This window comes from Rosa chinensis, chromosome 5 (genome assembly GCF_002994745.2).
Source record: "Rosa chinensis cultivar Old Blush chromosome 5, RchiOBHm-V2, whole genome shotgun sequence".
Taxonomy (NCBI): Eukaryota; Viridiplantae; Streptophyta; class Magnoliopsida; order Rosales; family Rosaceae; genus Rosa; species Rosa chinensis.
The window spans coordinates 28203084-28218436 of NC_037092.1; the positions used below are offsets into that span (position 1 = coordinate 28203084).

Here is a 15353-nt window from a genome sequence, read left to right on the forward strand (position 1 = left end):
TCCATACGTAGAATATTGGGATTTCAAATATAAATGTTGGAAGTCTTATGAAAACTGAGATAGGTTCAAAGTAACAAACAATATAGTATAGCCTTCTAATTTTTATTTTTTTTTATGTATCCGTCAATATCAATTTCTATTGGAAGGTCAAATTGACATTTTAAATGTGAAAGAAAGACATGCTCAATTGTTCAAGTGTGAAACAACTCAAACGGAGCTTTTATAAATCCTGGAATTATGTCGTCATCAGACGTCTGATATCAAAAAGGTGGAGGAGTCGAGATATGACCTATTCTCCTTTAATTGACATGCCATTCAAGATATGCAGTGGACAAATATGGGCATTTGCCCTTTTTTTTTCTTCTATTGTTTTTCATTTTTATATCATATAGAAGATTTTTGAAAGAAAAGGGTTATTCAATTAATAAATGAAGAGTCGGATACTCACCGTTTATCTATCATTTCTAGCTATTTACAATGAACAAACAAGTATCTTGGAAGTGGTGTTAGCTCAATGGCTAGAGCACCCACTACCTATGTACGAAGTCATGGGTTTGAGTCACCATAGGGGCAGGAGTGAAACCAGGTTCGAGTCACCATGAGGGCAGGAGTGAAACTCTTTGATCCTCTTTTTTTTTAAAGAACAGAAAAAAAAAAAAGAATGAACAAACAAGTATCTTGGAAGCCTTCTACTTGCTAATTAATTCCATTAATCTCAGACTTACAAGGCTAACAGTGGCATAACCAAAACTTGTAATAAGCGGGTCAAATAAGTTAGGGTTTACATTTAGGTCAAAAATTTATACTCAATAAAGAAATAAATAAAAAGAAGAAAAATCTTAATTTCTTATGTTTCTTTCTTACTCTTGTGACAAACCTCAACAATTAGACCCTAAAAAATTGTGGCAGGGTTCCTACTTCAAAGCATACTCGGCTATTATTTTCCAGAACTCAAAAGAAGTGTGTGATTATTCCAAGAAATTATCAATGCAATCAAGGTTAAATATAATGTCAACTTGTAATCATGCCCTGTGTTCTTACATGTTGTTACTCAATGTTTTGAGGTTTTAGGGTAGCGTACAATTCACTTTCCTATTTTGTAACAACTTGTCAACTTGCATATCATCACAACTTCTCTTTTGTAACACCAAACCGCTACAACGACCTCAGGACCAACCATATCCCAGTACTTTTGAAAAAATAGAGAAGACATCCCATCTGGCCCCGGAGCGTTGGTAGGGTACATTTGGAACAGCGCCACTTTGATTTCCTGCTCACCATACGATGCACAAAGCTCAATATTCATCTCATCTGTCACTCTAGGTTCAAGTAAATCAACCACGGAATGCATATGAGCCTGATCAATATTAGCAGAACCAAACATATCTGAAAAATAGTGCAGGACAACCCTTTCCAAACCCTCCTCTGAGGACTGCCATGTACCATTCCTATCAAACAGCCCTTGCAACCTATTCTTTGCTCTCCTGTTTGAGGCCTTTCGATGGAACAACTTGGTGTTACGGTCACCTTCATTCAACCATACAATCTTAGAACGTTGCTTCCAGACTTCCAGTAAGCATGTTCATCTTCATCTTCTAGGAGCACATCAAGCCTGGTAGATAAATCAAAGGTCTCCTGCTAGTTTTCTTGAGTGAGTGGTAAGTCAAGCAGAGATTGGAGTCCACCACGTATCAATTCAATCTCTCTGCGACGATTTCCAAAGACAGAACTTTGCCACTCATTTAACTCAAATCTAGTACTGGTAATCTTCTTCGTAACCTAAAGCATAGGTCTACTAGGAGAGGACACAGCCCATCCTCTAGCAACAACCTCCTGACAGTCAATATGAAGCGCCTAGAAACTCTCAAATTTGAATCGCCGGCACCTTCTAGCACTAGCTGCCGAAGATGAGGTAAAGACACCAATTAACAGAGGCACATGGTCCCCATGTATTGGAGGGGGATGCACGACACGCGCCGCCGCAAACAAGTCCAACCATGAAGGCGACGCTACCGCTCGGTCCAACCGGCATCGCACACCACCACCTTGCCAGGCAAATGGCGCCCCAAAAAAACCCAGATCAAACAAATCAGACGAGCGCAATGCATTCTAGAACAATTGCATTTGCCCTTCTCGCCTAACAGCACCTCCATCCTTCTCATAGCCATGGACGATCTCGTTAAAATCTCCAACTACTACCCACGGTAGTGCGGATTCCTCACTGAGGTGTTGAAGCAGTGACCACGATCGGTGTCTCTCCGACGTGGTCGGATGGCCGTAAAAGCCAGTAAGCCTCCAAACCACCCCTGAGCCGTCTACTGCATGGACCTCAACATCGATATGATTCTTGGATTTTGACCTAAATCTCACATCCAGCCCTTCCTCCCAAAAAAGAGTGATACCGCTGGATTGCCCAACACTGAAAACAGCCTCACAATTGAGAAACCCTAACTGCAGCCTCAACCCATTCATATAATCCCGGTCGTTAATCTTAGTCTCACTCAAGAAGATGAACAAAGGCCTCTTCATGCTTGCACAGCAAGGTCATTGTTCAATCCCCTACAATTCCAAGCAAGGATCTCCATTAAAGATTGCTTAGTTGCTAACGCAAACCGGGGAGCGTTCTCTGTGTCGATAAGTTTATCGACATGTTGCAATCAATGTTTTAAAAGGCTAAGGCGTAGCCGAGGCTTTTTCGGGAGAGCCTCAGTAAGGCATTTGCCTTGAGGCGTAAGGCGTAAGCCTTACGTATTAACGAGATTTATGTAAATAAAGCTGAATCCAACTAAGTAAAGTTTCATAACACAAAGGAGCACTCATAAGCCATTGAATTACAGAACTCATCAATTGAAAGGGTGATAAAAAAGAAAGTCATGCACCAGTACTGATATTCAAAATGCCTATACTTAATTACTTATATCAACTTATATCTTAAACAGAACAACCAAGTAGATTGGAACTTCATAGCATAGTTTTTCTATGAACAGAACAACTAAGTAGATGGAAATTGCTATATCATAAACAGAACATTGAATTGAATAGCCTCAGACTAATAGAATTGAATAGCCTCACATTTTGGTCTCTGTATCGGCTTAACAAAGTTGGAAACGAGTGCACACATAACTGTCAACACCACTCTTATTGAAGAAAGCCTCACAGAAACAAACCTCACAGCATCCAAGCCTCCTAAATATGAACCTTCCAGATGTAATTCCACTTCCAAGCCTCACCTCATAAGTTAAACAAAGATAAGCATATTAAAAGAAGAATTGTCTTTTGGGGTTAATCCTTAGATGCACCTGTCAACACCACTCTTATTGAACAAAGTATTGAATGCTAAGAATTTTCAAAATAAACCTGAGTCAAGTGATAAACTTCGATTGGAACACAACATCATTTCAAACTCAAATATACGAAGAATCAAAATCAGATAAACTTCAATTGAAACAAAACTACAAAACATCAATTCGAACTCAAGTGAATATAGACCTTAATTCGAAACTAGTTCAAAGATTCAGACTATAGAAATCGAATTCAAGACCATAAATCCTCATACCTTAAACTCTTCAAATCGAACTACAACTCTGAAAGTAAGAAAATTTCTTTCTCCAATTCTGCAAACAGCCTCCTTTACAGTGAAATCCTTGAGAAAACCAATGGGCTCTTGATCATTTTATCAAATTGCTGCTTTGGGAATTGGGATTTGAGAGGAAGGAGACGAAGTTTTGATGGAGAAAGCTGAAGGAAACCAAAAATGACTTTAGCTCGTGAACACAAGGATTTTTAATCCACAAAACACCAAAACTACGTCGTTTTGGTGTTGTAAAAAATATATATATATATATCTGGAGCGTCCGCCTTTAACACCTCCGGATGCGTTTTCTGCTCTTTCTCCACCTTGAACAGCGCCTTCGCCGCCTCTGCGCCTCGACAGCAAAACACACTCAATTTCTTAGACGCCTCGCGCCTTTGAAGCCTCAAGGCGCGCCTGAGGCGAGCTTTTTAAAACACTACTTGCAATTGCAAACTTGGATATCGTGTTGTTTTTAGCAAATACTCGCTCAATCTCAATACCGGAATTTAGTGGCTCTTAATCACTTCATTTTTGGTAAACTTACTTCCTCATTATAATTCATAGTTATTAGTTTTTACACGTTTTCATTATGTAGCACAACGGAAGCATAAACATGGAAAGATCTTCGCGATCTCGCTGCCATGATTCGATCTGTTCGGTGAAGATATCAACCTTACACTATGAATCCAAAAAAATAGTACTTGAGATTGTTGGTGAGAAGAAGATTGGTCCTTTCCAAATTAAGAGGACCTTAATTATGGGAGTAAGAATATTTATTCTCTATGATATGGTGATCGATGTGATGCTGTTATGCTACAAAGTGTTGTTGTACATATATAACCTCTAAACTCAGATCCAACGAAAGAAACTACAGCGGCAGTTGTCACCATGAGAACGTATCTGGCTTTTGGCTCCAAAAAACTCGGACCGTGCCTAGGGTTTTCTTCAAGATCTCTTAGCCTTCTCGTCCGGCGGCGCTCATCGGTGGTGGTTCGTCATGCCGACTGGGCTGCTGCCGGGTGGGTTTTGAAAGCAATGGCCGTGTAGTCTTCTGAATGGGGGTGGCTCGAGGTTTGGCAAAGGAGTCCTGGTGATCGATTTGTGCAGGTTTTGGTGGGTCGTCTGAACTTCCACGACTTTTGGCGGCGAGGTTGCGTCGGGAGCTCTCCTAGACATGTGGTGGTGGCGTGGCTGTCACGCCCCTGATTTTAAACACATGAAAATCGATATATATAACCCCATAATTATATATGCGTGAACGTCCAGTCATCAATACAAAATACCTGGAATCTTTTTCCCTTTAACTTACACAAATATTGATGCCCTGAACCCTCAAAGTTAATATAAACTCGCTCCATAGAGTTATATATTACAATGCTTACGAAATAAATTGTCAACAACAAAATAAAACGTAAATGCAACTCAGAGTAACTATACAACGAAAGTCCTTAACAACGGTAAAGTCACAAAGATAGCTTCCTACCATAAAGCTGCACAAGCGTCACCTCAGCTTCAGCCACGATCTCCTCGACCTGCAGGATTAACCCCTACACCATTCCATTGAATAGTGCACCGGGTTCCACACAACAAACCCGGTAAGCTTATGAAGCTCGTATGAGTAACTCAAAACCAATTACACAAATTTCACAAAAGCCTTCTGCTCATAACCTCAATCCTAGCATCCAATTACACAGATTTCGGTCAAACAAGACTTCCTCAAGAAATGTTTAACGCCATCCTAACGCACTACGGAGAATTCCAACATCACACTCATTTCCCATTTCCCCCCCCCCCCTAGGAGTTTTTGTCATCAACATGACATCAAAGGTGAAGAACAATGAATCACCTTCCTATCCTCACTACAGAGTACAGTTCATAACCGCTATGGCTCTTAATGTAAATCAAACCATCAATCAATACAATCAAGGAGAAATCAAGGCAATCACATATCAAAACAAGCAAAACAATTCATAGTAACCCCTGCATATAATTTAGTTCAGGAGGTCACACTAAGTCAAACAACTCAAGACAAAGTAGTCATCGAAGTCCCACACTCTGACGTCTGTAGGTAGCCCCAACCATCACAGCAGTCCTCTCGATCTTTGTTAACTTAATAACAATTCAGCTCCGCTACTGAGCAGTCATCACACTGATCATCGCACAGATTTCTACCAGTCATCACCTAGATTTGCATCATCCTACTAATCATCACATAGATAGCGATCATCACATAGATTTACAACGAAGCCACTAATACATGAATATATATGCATATATATACATCCCATAATATATATATATACACACATAGTCATCCATCCACACAGAAAACCACTAATACCAACTATAGTCATAGTTAACCTAATAACTCCAAGACAATAGGGTAAACATGCTCATAACAAATATCAACCATATTCATAACAAATATCGATCTTACTCATAACAAATATCGATCCTGCTCATAACAAATATCGTGAGATTTACTCACCAAACGATAAAGGTATTCCATACATCAATGAACCTTGTGAGATTACTCACCTTGAATCTCCCGCTGCGTCTTCAATACAGAACAAGACAGCCAATCCACAAAATAGCCGTCCGAGGAGTACTACGTCACGTACCTAAGGAATTACAGCTCTCATTCAGTCAACGAATCACAAGGGATAACGTTCGAAACCCTAAATCGAACCAAAATTCCCAAGGTGACGCCAAATGAGGCGAAACCACATCCGAGACCTCCCAAAGTCCTCGGAATACGTCCACGATCGATGTGACCAAACCACAAGTCGATCGGACGCTCAAATCCTCAAGGATCGAATAAATCGATCGGTATGAAACTGCAAAAATCATAACAATTCCATACGAACTCCAAAATTTGCATATTATATATCGAAACGCTCGTATCAACGAGTAGAACATATATAATACCAAAACCAATTCCTTAAGTGGCCGGAACACCGCCGGAACGCCACCACAGACGGTGGTGCACCGCCGCCGGCCAAAACACATTATTTCACAAAACTCCCAACATCAAAGTTCTTCATCTAAGCATGCTTGTGAATTCTCATAACTAGCTCGAAGTCAGAAAACAAGCATAAGGGGTCGAAAACTACCTCACAAGCCGTGAACAGTAATCCAAACTGAGTTGATCGAAGTTTCACGTGAATCGATCCAAACAACCACCAAGGATCGATCGGCGAGCTTGTTCTGAACTCAACTAAGGAAACTCAAAGCCTTGCCGACGTCGGAGTTGTGTTTTCCGGCCAGGTACGAAAACGCTAACTGTACAGCCTCGCAGCGCCGTACACGGTGGATCTCGTCGCTAGAGAACACCACAGGGACCACCAGACGGCGGAGACGATCCCGTCTGGAAAGTTTCGTCGCCGGAGATGGCCGGAGCTCGCCGGAAAAGTCGGGTCTGAATGCCGGGTTCGGGTCGGGTCAGTCGAAAATCTTCGACTCCGAGGAAGCGGACGAGAGAGAAGAGAGAGAGGGTATGCGGTTTCCGGAAAAGGAAAATGAGGAAATGAATATATTTTTCTGATTTTTCCTATATATACCAAAATGGAAATTTTTTCCAATAGCCATAACTTCCTCATACGAACTCCGATTTATGCGTTCCGCATGTCCACGAACTCGTATCGACGCGCTCTACGACTTTCGTGAAGGAAGTTTTTGGAGAATCTCAACATATCAAAAGTCAACCTTGAAACCCCCCTAATTCCACACTTTACGAATAAAAATTCGTCCAAAACACTTCCGCTCCGTCCACGAGCCACGAAAACGTCCGATACCCACAATTTAAATTCCGGAAAATCCTCGGAAAGTAAATACGAATTTCTGGGGCATCACAGTGGCTATGGCGGTTTTCTGGGTGATGGTGTGGGCAACGCAGCTTTGGTGGTCTGGGAGGATCGCTGCAGGGGCGAGGCCATGGTGGATCTGGAGCGATCGTTGTGGCGACGTGGCTAGGCGGTTCTACGCGATCTCGTGGGGGTCGCGGCCACTACAGGTCTGGCGGTGATCGTCGGCGCTGGCGGAGGATGGTTTTGGTGGCTGGCTCGGGTCAATCTTTTGTTGGGCCTTGGGCTGGACTCATCTCCTTGGGCTGCTCTCTTGGGCCTTATTTTGGGCTGGTTTTGCCCTAGTTTTATATTTTATTTTTAGTTACTCTAATATTTCCTTGCTTTGGGAATCCTAGGTTTGTATTACTCTCTAATTTTGTTAGAGAACTACGCACTTTCGTGCCTCTAGCAAATCCTCTTAAGTAGTTACGACGGAGGATTCTCGAGATAATGACGTGGGAAGCTTTTGGTTCCCGGGTCTCCTTGCCTAGTACTTGACTTTGAGTCTTTTACTACTTGCTTCTTAGTTCTCTCTAGTTGTACACCAATTGAGGTCTCTAGGCGACTAGGTTTACTTTTCAAAAGAGAGGTTTTGTAGTGAGGATTTGATCTCCTGTATATAGGCTCAATAAGTGAGCGCATTTGTTAACAGTGAGGGTCACCTGTCCTTTGCCTGGTAGCTTATACCATGTATGATTTTGGTGTAAGACAGCATTCGATGTACGTGCCTTCTGGCCATGGATAATTGAATGATATTATCTCCTTTTCTCAAAAAAAAAAAAAAAAAAAAAAAAAACGAAAGAAACTACAGCAACAAACAACTATTTTTCCTTTGATACTCAATTAGTGAATCTAAACCTCGGCTGAAAAGCTCAACTAGAGTCATCCACAAGGAGATTCTGAAGCATTATCATTGATCTGAAGCACATTGTTTCAGTCATTTAACATATACTAAAGGTGAATCCATTGTACTACTATTCATACTATTGACAATTGTTCATAAGCGTGTGAAAAGACAATTTTGCCCTTTGTGTTCCAGCAATTACCGGCTGCCACTGAGGGTTAAGAGGTCGGGCGTTGTTTTGACGCGATAGAAGGGTGTGGTCTGAATTTCATAGAGGTTTGCCGTTGTTTTGACGCGATAGATGGGAGTGGAGTTAGCTCTTTCCAATCTTCGATCTGTCGATAAAAGGTAATCATGAATCATCTGCTCTTCCCTCTTCAAATCTCATCTCCCAGATTTGATATAGAATTTGAAATTTTGATTCTTTGATTGGATGTGAGATTTGCCAATAATTGATCGTGTTTGGGTAGGTGATCTGCGACAACTAAACCAATCGTGCTTGGGTCTTGAAGATAATCGTGCTAGACCAACCAGGTGAGAGGTTTTGTGCTGTGATCGAGATAATCGTGTCTATTTTCCATTTAATCTCTTGAATTTGGTTGTTTCGTCCTTGGGTCTGGAAGTCTTCTTCTGCTATCCTTTTTCTTATATTTTGTGTTTGGTGTTTATTGGGTTTTTGGTTTTTGTTGGTTTTGAACTGATATGAGTTTTGGTGTTCTAATTTGGGAATTTTTATTTTTTCATTCTTTCTGTTCATTATCTCCTCTTATGTCAAGTGATGGTGTTTATTGGGTTTTTAGTTTTTGTTGGTTTTGAACTGATATGAGTTTTGGTGTTCTAATTTGGGAATTTTTGTTTTTTCATTCTTTCTGTTCATTATCTCCTCTAATGTCAAGTGATGGTGTTTATTGGGTTTTTAGTTTTTGTTGGTTTTGAACTGATATGAGTTTTGGTGTTCTAATTTGGGAATTTTTGTTTTTTCATTCTTTCTGTTCATTATCTCCTCTTATGTCAAGTGATGTTTTTTTTTTTTGCAAATCTCACTGCTCTTGCCTCCTCTGGGATATTGCTGTTTTTTGTTTGATTTTGTTCTTTTTTTCTTGGTTTAGTTAGTGGTTGTAAGTGTGAGTTTGGGGTTTTTGGTTTCTGTGGATAAAAGGTAATGATGAATGTTGGATTAATTGGGTTTGTTTTTATGTGATAGAATTGATAGAAGGGAGAAAAGCCAAACCATTCCAATCTTGGATCTATGGGTGACAGGTAATGATGAATCTTTCTCTTTCTTTTTGATCTGGAGTTTGATATCGGAGGTTCGATAATTTTGTAAATGTAAGGAATTATATTGCTATCAAAGATTTGATAGAGAATTTGGATAGAACAGTGGAATTAATTGATTTTGTAAATGTGAGAAATTATATTGCAGGTACTGTTTGTTTCTTTCTTTCTTTAGTGTTTTGGGGTTAGGGTTATTGAATTTGGGGTTTTCTTGGGTGACCCTCCCTAGCGCTTAATTTCACCGCAAAGCACTCGATTTTTTTTTTTTGGATTGATTATTGGATGGCATCAGAAACTATGAAAAGGTTCCAAGATCCAACAGGTTTCATTTTCAATCGGACTCATCTTTGTTATTATTTAGTAAATTGTCACTGGTTTCCATTAGTAGAAGATATCAGTTACCATTTTCCAGCAAACCATGTTGTTATCTTATTTTTGTTGTATGAATTCTTGATATCTAAGCTACAGAATTATTAAAACCATACCTAACAAATCAATATAGATGGGTCCTACTATACCTTTTTATGTATGTGGAGAGCAGCTTTCTTCTAAAGGTTAAATCCTTTGTCTGACATTTCCATTTGCCTTATTGTGCAGGCCAAATAAAGGAGGTACTTCTAAGTTAGAGTGAAAGATCAGTTGATTAATTGAATTAAGAAGAAAGGGTTCTAGGTTCTGGACTGTATTGTGGTCACTGAGTTTGCAAAATCTCCTACTCCTTGCTGCAAGTAAATTTAGCTCGGTTTAGTTACTTTTGTTCAGTTTTCTGATCATTGTTGTTTATTGTTCATTTCCCTCCTCTTTTTCTGTTAAGCTTTGATGAATACTAACATTGAATAGAGTCCAGAAATATACTTCATCTCAAATTCATTGATATCACATAGAGCCTGTGAGATCGCTGGACAGTTAGTTTATTGTTTGAATGCCTCTCTGCCTCAAAATGCGATATCTTCTCAAACTAAGGGGCAGAAAAAAGAGCTGCATTCTTGCCATCGCTGCATTTAGGATTGCAGGACTCTTTGCTTTATGGTTAGGATATTTCTGCTCGGGTTTGTGATCACCTTTGAGTTATGTTATCAATTGTTTTGAACCAAAGAACATGCACAGTGTAGTTTGCTTAAAATCTGAGACTAGAAACTATTGTATTATACTTTGGTTTGCATTATTGTAAACATCATTTGAAGGATTAGACATCTATTAAATAACACCAACAATCTATATTAGTTGCCAGATAAGACTGAAGCATATTTCAAACTCAGAATCTATTAAAGGGCTGCAAGTCTGGTTTTTTTCCTTCTTTTCAGAGTTATTTACTTTCAATTTGTGAAATTGGATGCTTCTCTTTTTTAATTTCTCCTTCTTATGGAATTAAAAATTCAATATATCTGTTTGAACTTGAGTCAGAATAGGAAGATCATATTACTCTACCAAAACTTACAAACTCTGCCTTCTTTTTGTATCTTCTGCTAATGATTATTACTGGAATTTTACTTTGCTTCTTAATGTCATACTAAAAGGTCAATTTAGTACTAAGCTCTTAAAATTTGATTTGAGTATCTCCTACACTACTGTTCATAGTACAAATCAAAAAGGAGAAAAAAAGCTAATATGTAACTTATACACTTTTTAATTATTATTTTGTCTCAGGGAGCGTAAACTTCACCAAGAGTGCTACAACATAGAACGCCAAATTTGAGGTAATCCCTTTTTCTCCATTATCCAATTCATTATTCCAACTGAAGTACTACTCTTTAATTTTGCTCTATGTTTTGTTATCTTCAACTTTCGCTAGTTAGGTACCTGCTAATTAAGTATCTTTTCTGTGAACTTTGGACTCCATTTTTTACAAGAAGAAAACATATTAAAGTTACATATCACTGTTAAAATCAGAGGAATTGGAGAACTACATGTGGGATCAGTTAAAAAGTTTCTAAAACTCAATCAACCATCAAAATTATTAGACCTTGGTTGTCTTATTTACACTTTTGTTCAATATTAGTCTTTTTTTTTTTTTTAAACTTTTGTTTAATATCAACATTTTTCATTTCAATTTACTTTCTTTCTCTTCAAGCCTCGACCTCACTTTCAGCAGTCTTCTTCTCACACTCCAACACCTTGAAACCTTTTCTGATTTCATTTCATCGAACTTCAATTGTATGGAAAAATTTACATTACGAAATAATAAGTACTTATTTGTTTGTTAATTTGCAAATTTCTTCTGTTATTTGCTCTTACACTTAATCAAAGCTAACAAAATCGTTTCACTAAAAACTGCACTTTAGTGACCTACAGTTCACTGATATTTTTTACTAATAGGGCTAACTTCAATGGAACAGAGGAAAGGTGAAGAAGCAAAATGATCAATAACAGTTCAAGAATTTTACTTTTCTAACACTGCCAACTGAACTTTGATTGAACTTCCAAACTTTTTGAATTGCTCCTGCTAAACACTTCAATCAAATCTATATACATAAACAATAAAATCTATATGCATTAACAACCTGTATATATATACTCATTTATAGCTAAAAATTTGATCTTGTGGGTATCAAAGACTAAAAACAAAAGTAGTTTAAAACAAATAAGAAACAATGAAAATGAGACCTACCATGGATTTAATTGTTTAGCAAATTAAATCATCAAACAAGACCGTCTCCATTAAAAGTCTTAATGGAAGCAGAAGTCTGTATCATAGTTGGCCAGAAAATTCCTTCCTCAAGTTTAGCATCTTATATATGTTGATCACCATGTTGTTCCAATATAAGCTTTTGGTCAAATGCTTCCACCCGCCTACAACTATTCGGCATCAGTGTCCTTCTCAATCTGGGTAGACATTACTGTGCACCTTAGAACCGTTTATTAAGAATAACTCAAACTTTGTAGAGGCATGTCTTGCCTTCTTCTTAAGGCCAAAATCTATTTTAGCTGGCTATGGAGAACATTTCCAACCTATGCAGATTTGAAATTATTTCCATAATTAGCAGTTAAGTTGAATGACATTCTTCTTTGTCCATACTTTCCTCTAATGATAGCTGTGCACGGGCTTTAGTATCATCCATGTTATGGTCAGCCTAGCAGTCAATTTGGTCAATTTCCGTGCCTCCAACATGGAGCATACATTCTTCCAACATGGATGATACAGATCTTATGGTCAGCCTAGCAGTCAATTTGGTAAATTTGAGTGCCTCCAACATGGAGCATGAGGACTTCCTCAAGGCTGGCTTTTGGGAATCGATTAAATCAAGGTAATTATTGCTATCCACTTTTACTCATGATAAGAATACTACAACATGACATATTTTACACTGAACGTGGAAGTAATTCTATCAGCTGTGCCACATTGTTGTATTTTGTTTTATATACATTAGTGTATTGAGACTGCTATTATTTATTAGTTACAAAGTATGAGCAGCAACTTTTTATTCTTCTTAACACGTATAAAATGTTGTGGCTGAAGCTCCTCTGAGTGTTGAGTAAATGTAGTGTTTTTGCTTGAGGGCAAGGTTGTTGATTAGATCATCAAAATTTGATTCTTTTGTGTTTAGTGAATGTAGTGTTTTTTGCTTGAGGGCAGGAGATAGTTTTCGATTAGAGGTGGCAAACGGGCCGGCCCGGCCCGGCCCGGCCCATTTTAAGCGGGCCTAGTCGTGCTTCGTGCCGTGCTTGGGCCGGCCCATTTATTATCGTGTCAGGCTCGTGCCGGCCCATTTACTTAAACATTAAGCCCGGCCCGGCCCATGGGCCGAGCCCATATCATGTCGGGCCGTGTTCGTGCCAGGTCAATAACGGGCCGTGCTCGTGCCTACCCACTATAAAACACGATTTTAAAATCTTAATTTGAACAAATAAAAATTAATTTTATTTAACTATTTAGAAAATTAAAATAAATTAAGTTCTACAACGTTTTTCTTAATCTTAGCTTTTTAAAATTAGATTTCTAATAATTTTTTATATTCCACTATAAGAAAGAAAGGAAAAAAAAACTCAAAATATATTGTTTTTAGTATATTATTGTGAGATTAATCTTTATTAATATAATGAAGATTTAGTATCTATTATTCTTTCCTTCATTCTATAGTTGTATTATTATGAGATTAGTCTTTATTAATAAACATATATTTAATATTTAGGAAAAATACTTATGTCAAAACAATGATATAATGTTTTGTTTCATTATTTTGACAATATAAAAGAAAACATTGGTGGAATTGTCATGAGATTTTAAATAAAAATGTCTCATATTCAAATCTCATCATTGTAGTTTTTTAATATTTTTTTTTAAAAAAATGAAATTTTGTGTTTGTAACGGGCCGGCCCACAATATGTCGTGCTCGGGCCGTGCCGGGCCCATTACGGGCTCGGGCCGGGCCGGGCCAATGGGCCAATATTCTTAGGCCCAGCCCGACCCGTTATTCTAACGTGCTTGGGTTGTGTCGGGCCACTAACAGGCTTGGGCCGTGCCGGGCCGCTTTTAAGCGTGCCAGGCCCGTGCCGTGCTCGTGCTTAGCGGCCCGTTTGCCACCTCTATTTTCGATCTTATTGAAAAACTGTGCATTCTATCATTTCGTATCAGCAGTGGAAATTAGCCAGACTGTTTTTGTAGGGAGACGGATTGGAGGGTGATGAGCTAAGAAGGAATTCTTATGTCATCAAGATCCTAAAGAAGACAAGTTTCCATGGCTCTAGCGCGTTGAAAAACCCAGAAACAACCCTGGAGCATGAGTAAGAGTCTTGCTCATCAACTATTGATTAAAGACTTATTACAGCTTGAGCATATGCAAAAAAAGACGCATGGTAATGTTATCCTCTTTCTAAATAAAGTGGTTTAAAGCTTATGGTCTAAATTTTACCTCATAACTATTTGTTTCTCAGTTGAAGCTCTCAAAACCACTTTGGAAGGCTCCCTCCTAATATCAGAGATGAACAAGGCAAGGTCTGATCCCTTCTATTTTGGTCATTTTGTTTTTGTTTTTTTGGAAAGTTGAACAACAATAGAAAACTGAGCAATTTTGGAATTTTACAGTGTTTAATTTACTGCTTTTTGTTTGTATAGTGTGGAACTGAGAGTTGCTGATGATAAATTGTAGCCCTTTTTTTATTGTTTAAAATTGTTTCATATAAAATCTTATCAACGATGCACTTTACTGATTGTAAATTTAGTTTCCTACATACGAAAACTTTGATGTAGTTTCATATCTGTTGCACAAGTTGAATCTATATTGGCAGGTTGGTATTAATTGAATAGGTTGCTTTTGCAGGACAAGGTTGCACCTATGTAATTCATTTTTGGCTTATAAGCTTTTGACGCTGTCGCGGTTGCTTTACATAATAGTTATTTTTCCATTCCCTGTTTGTTGATAAGATCCCGTGTATTTCAATCAATTATCGTCTTACAATGTCAATCAACTCATCAACAATGTAGCTTCAGTTTATTAAAACTATCGTTCAATTCATTTTTTTACAAATGAAGAAGAAATACAATGTTTTCCCCCGCAGCATCGCGCGGGTTATTTTCCTTAAAAATTAGTGACCATATTGACAAAGTTATTTTCCGTAAAAATTAGTGACCATGTTGATAAGGTCATCATAGGTGACCTTATCATATTATTTTCAGTCTGCTTTCAAAACCTCATCACATCAACAAGTTTTGGATTATACAATGATCAAGAAAGATCACAATCCTTTTCCGCTATTTTCCAGAGTTTTGGCTCAACTTTGTTGCAAGTAATCAACTGAAATGCAATTATTTGAATCTGTCTTTTACAATAGCACAGGCGGAAAACTTATTCAGCTGATTTCACTTTGATACTCAATT

At 38.3% G+C, this 15353-nt stretch overlaps 2 long non-coding RNA genes across 3 annotated transcripts; both read left to right on the top strand.

Annotated features, from left to right (window-relative positions):
* The first annotated feature begins 8457 nt into the window (after positions 1 to 8457).
* On the top strand, positions 8458 to 9669 carry LOC112168485. Of its 2 annotated transcripts, none has more exons than XR_002924259.2 (3): positions 8458 to 8611; positions 8734 to 8797; positions 9468 to 9669. It is a non-coding gene; the product is annotated as an uncharacterized LOC112168485 (long non-coding RNA). The 2 variants fall into 2 exon arrangements; XR_005810656.1 differs by having other exon boundaries at positions 8549 to 8611; positions 8704 to 8797; positions 9468 to 9520.
* Positions 9670 to 9889: 220 nt separating this feature from the next.
* LOC112201701 lies at positions 9890 to 14473 on the top strand. The gene is made up of 5 exons (XR_005810744.1): positions 9890 to 10266; positions 11186 to 11235; positions 12571 to 12783; positions 14142 to 14332; positions 14411 to 14473. It is a non-coding gene; the product is annotated as an uncharacterized LOC112201701 (long non-coding RNA).
* Positions 14474 to 15353: the final 880 nt, after the last annotated feature.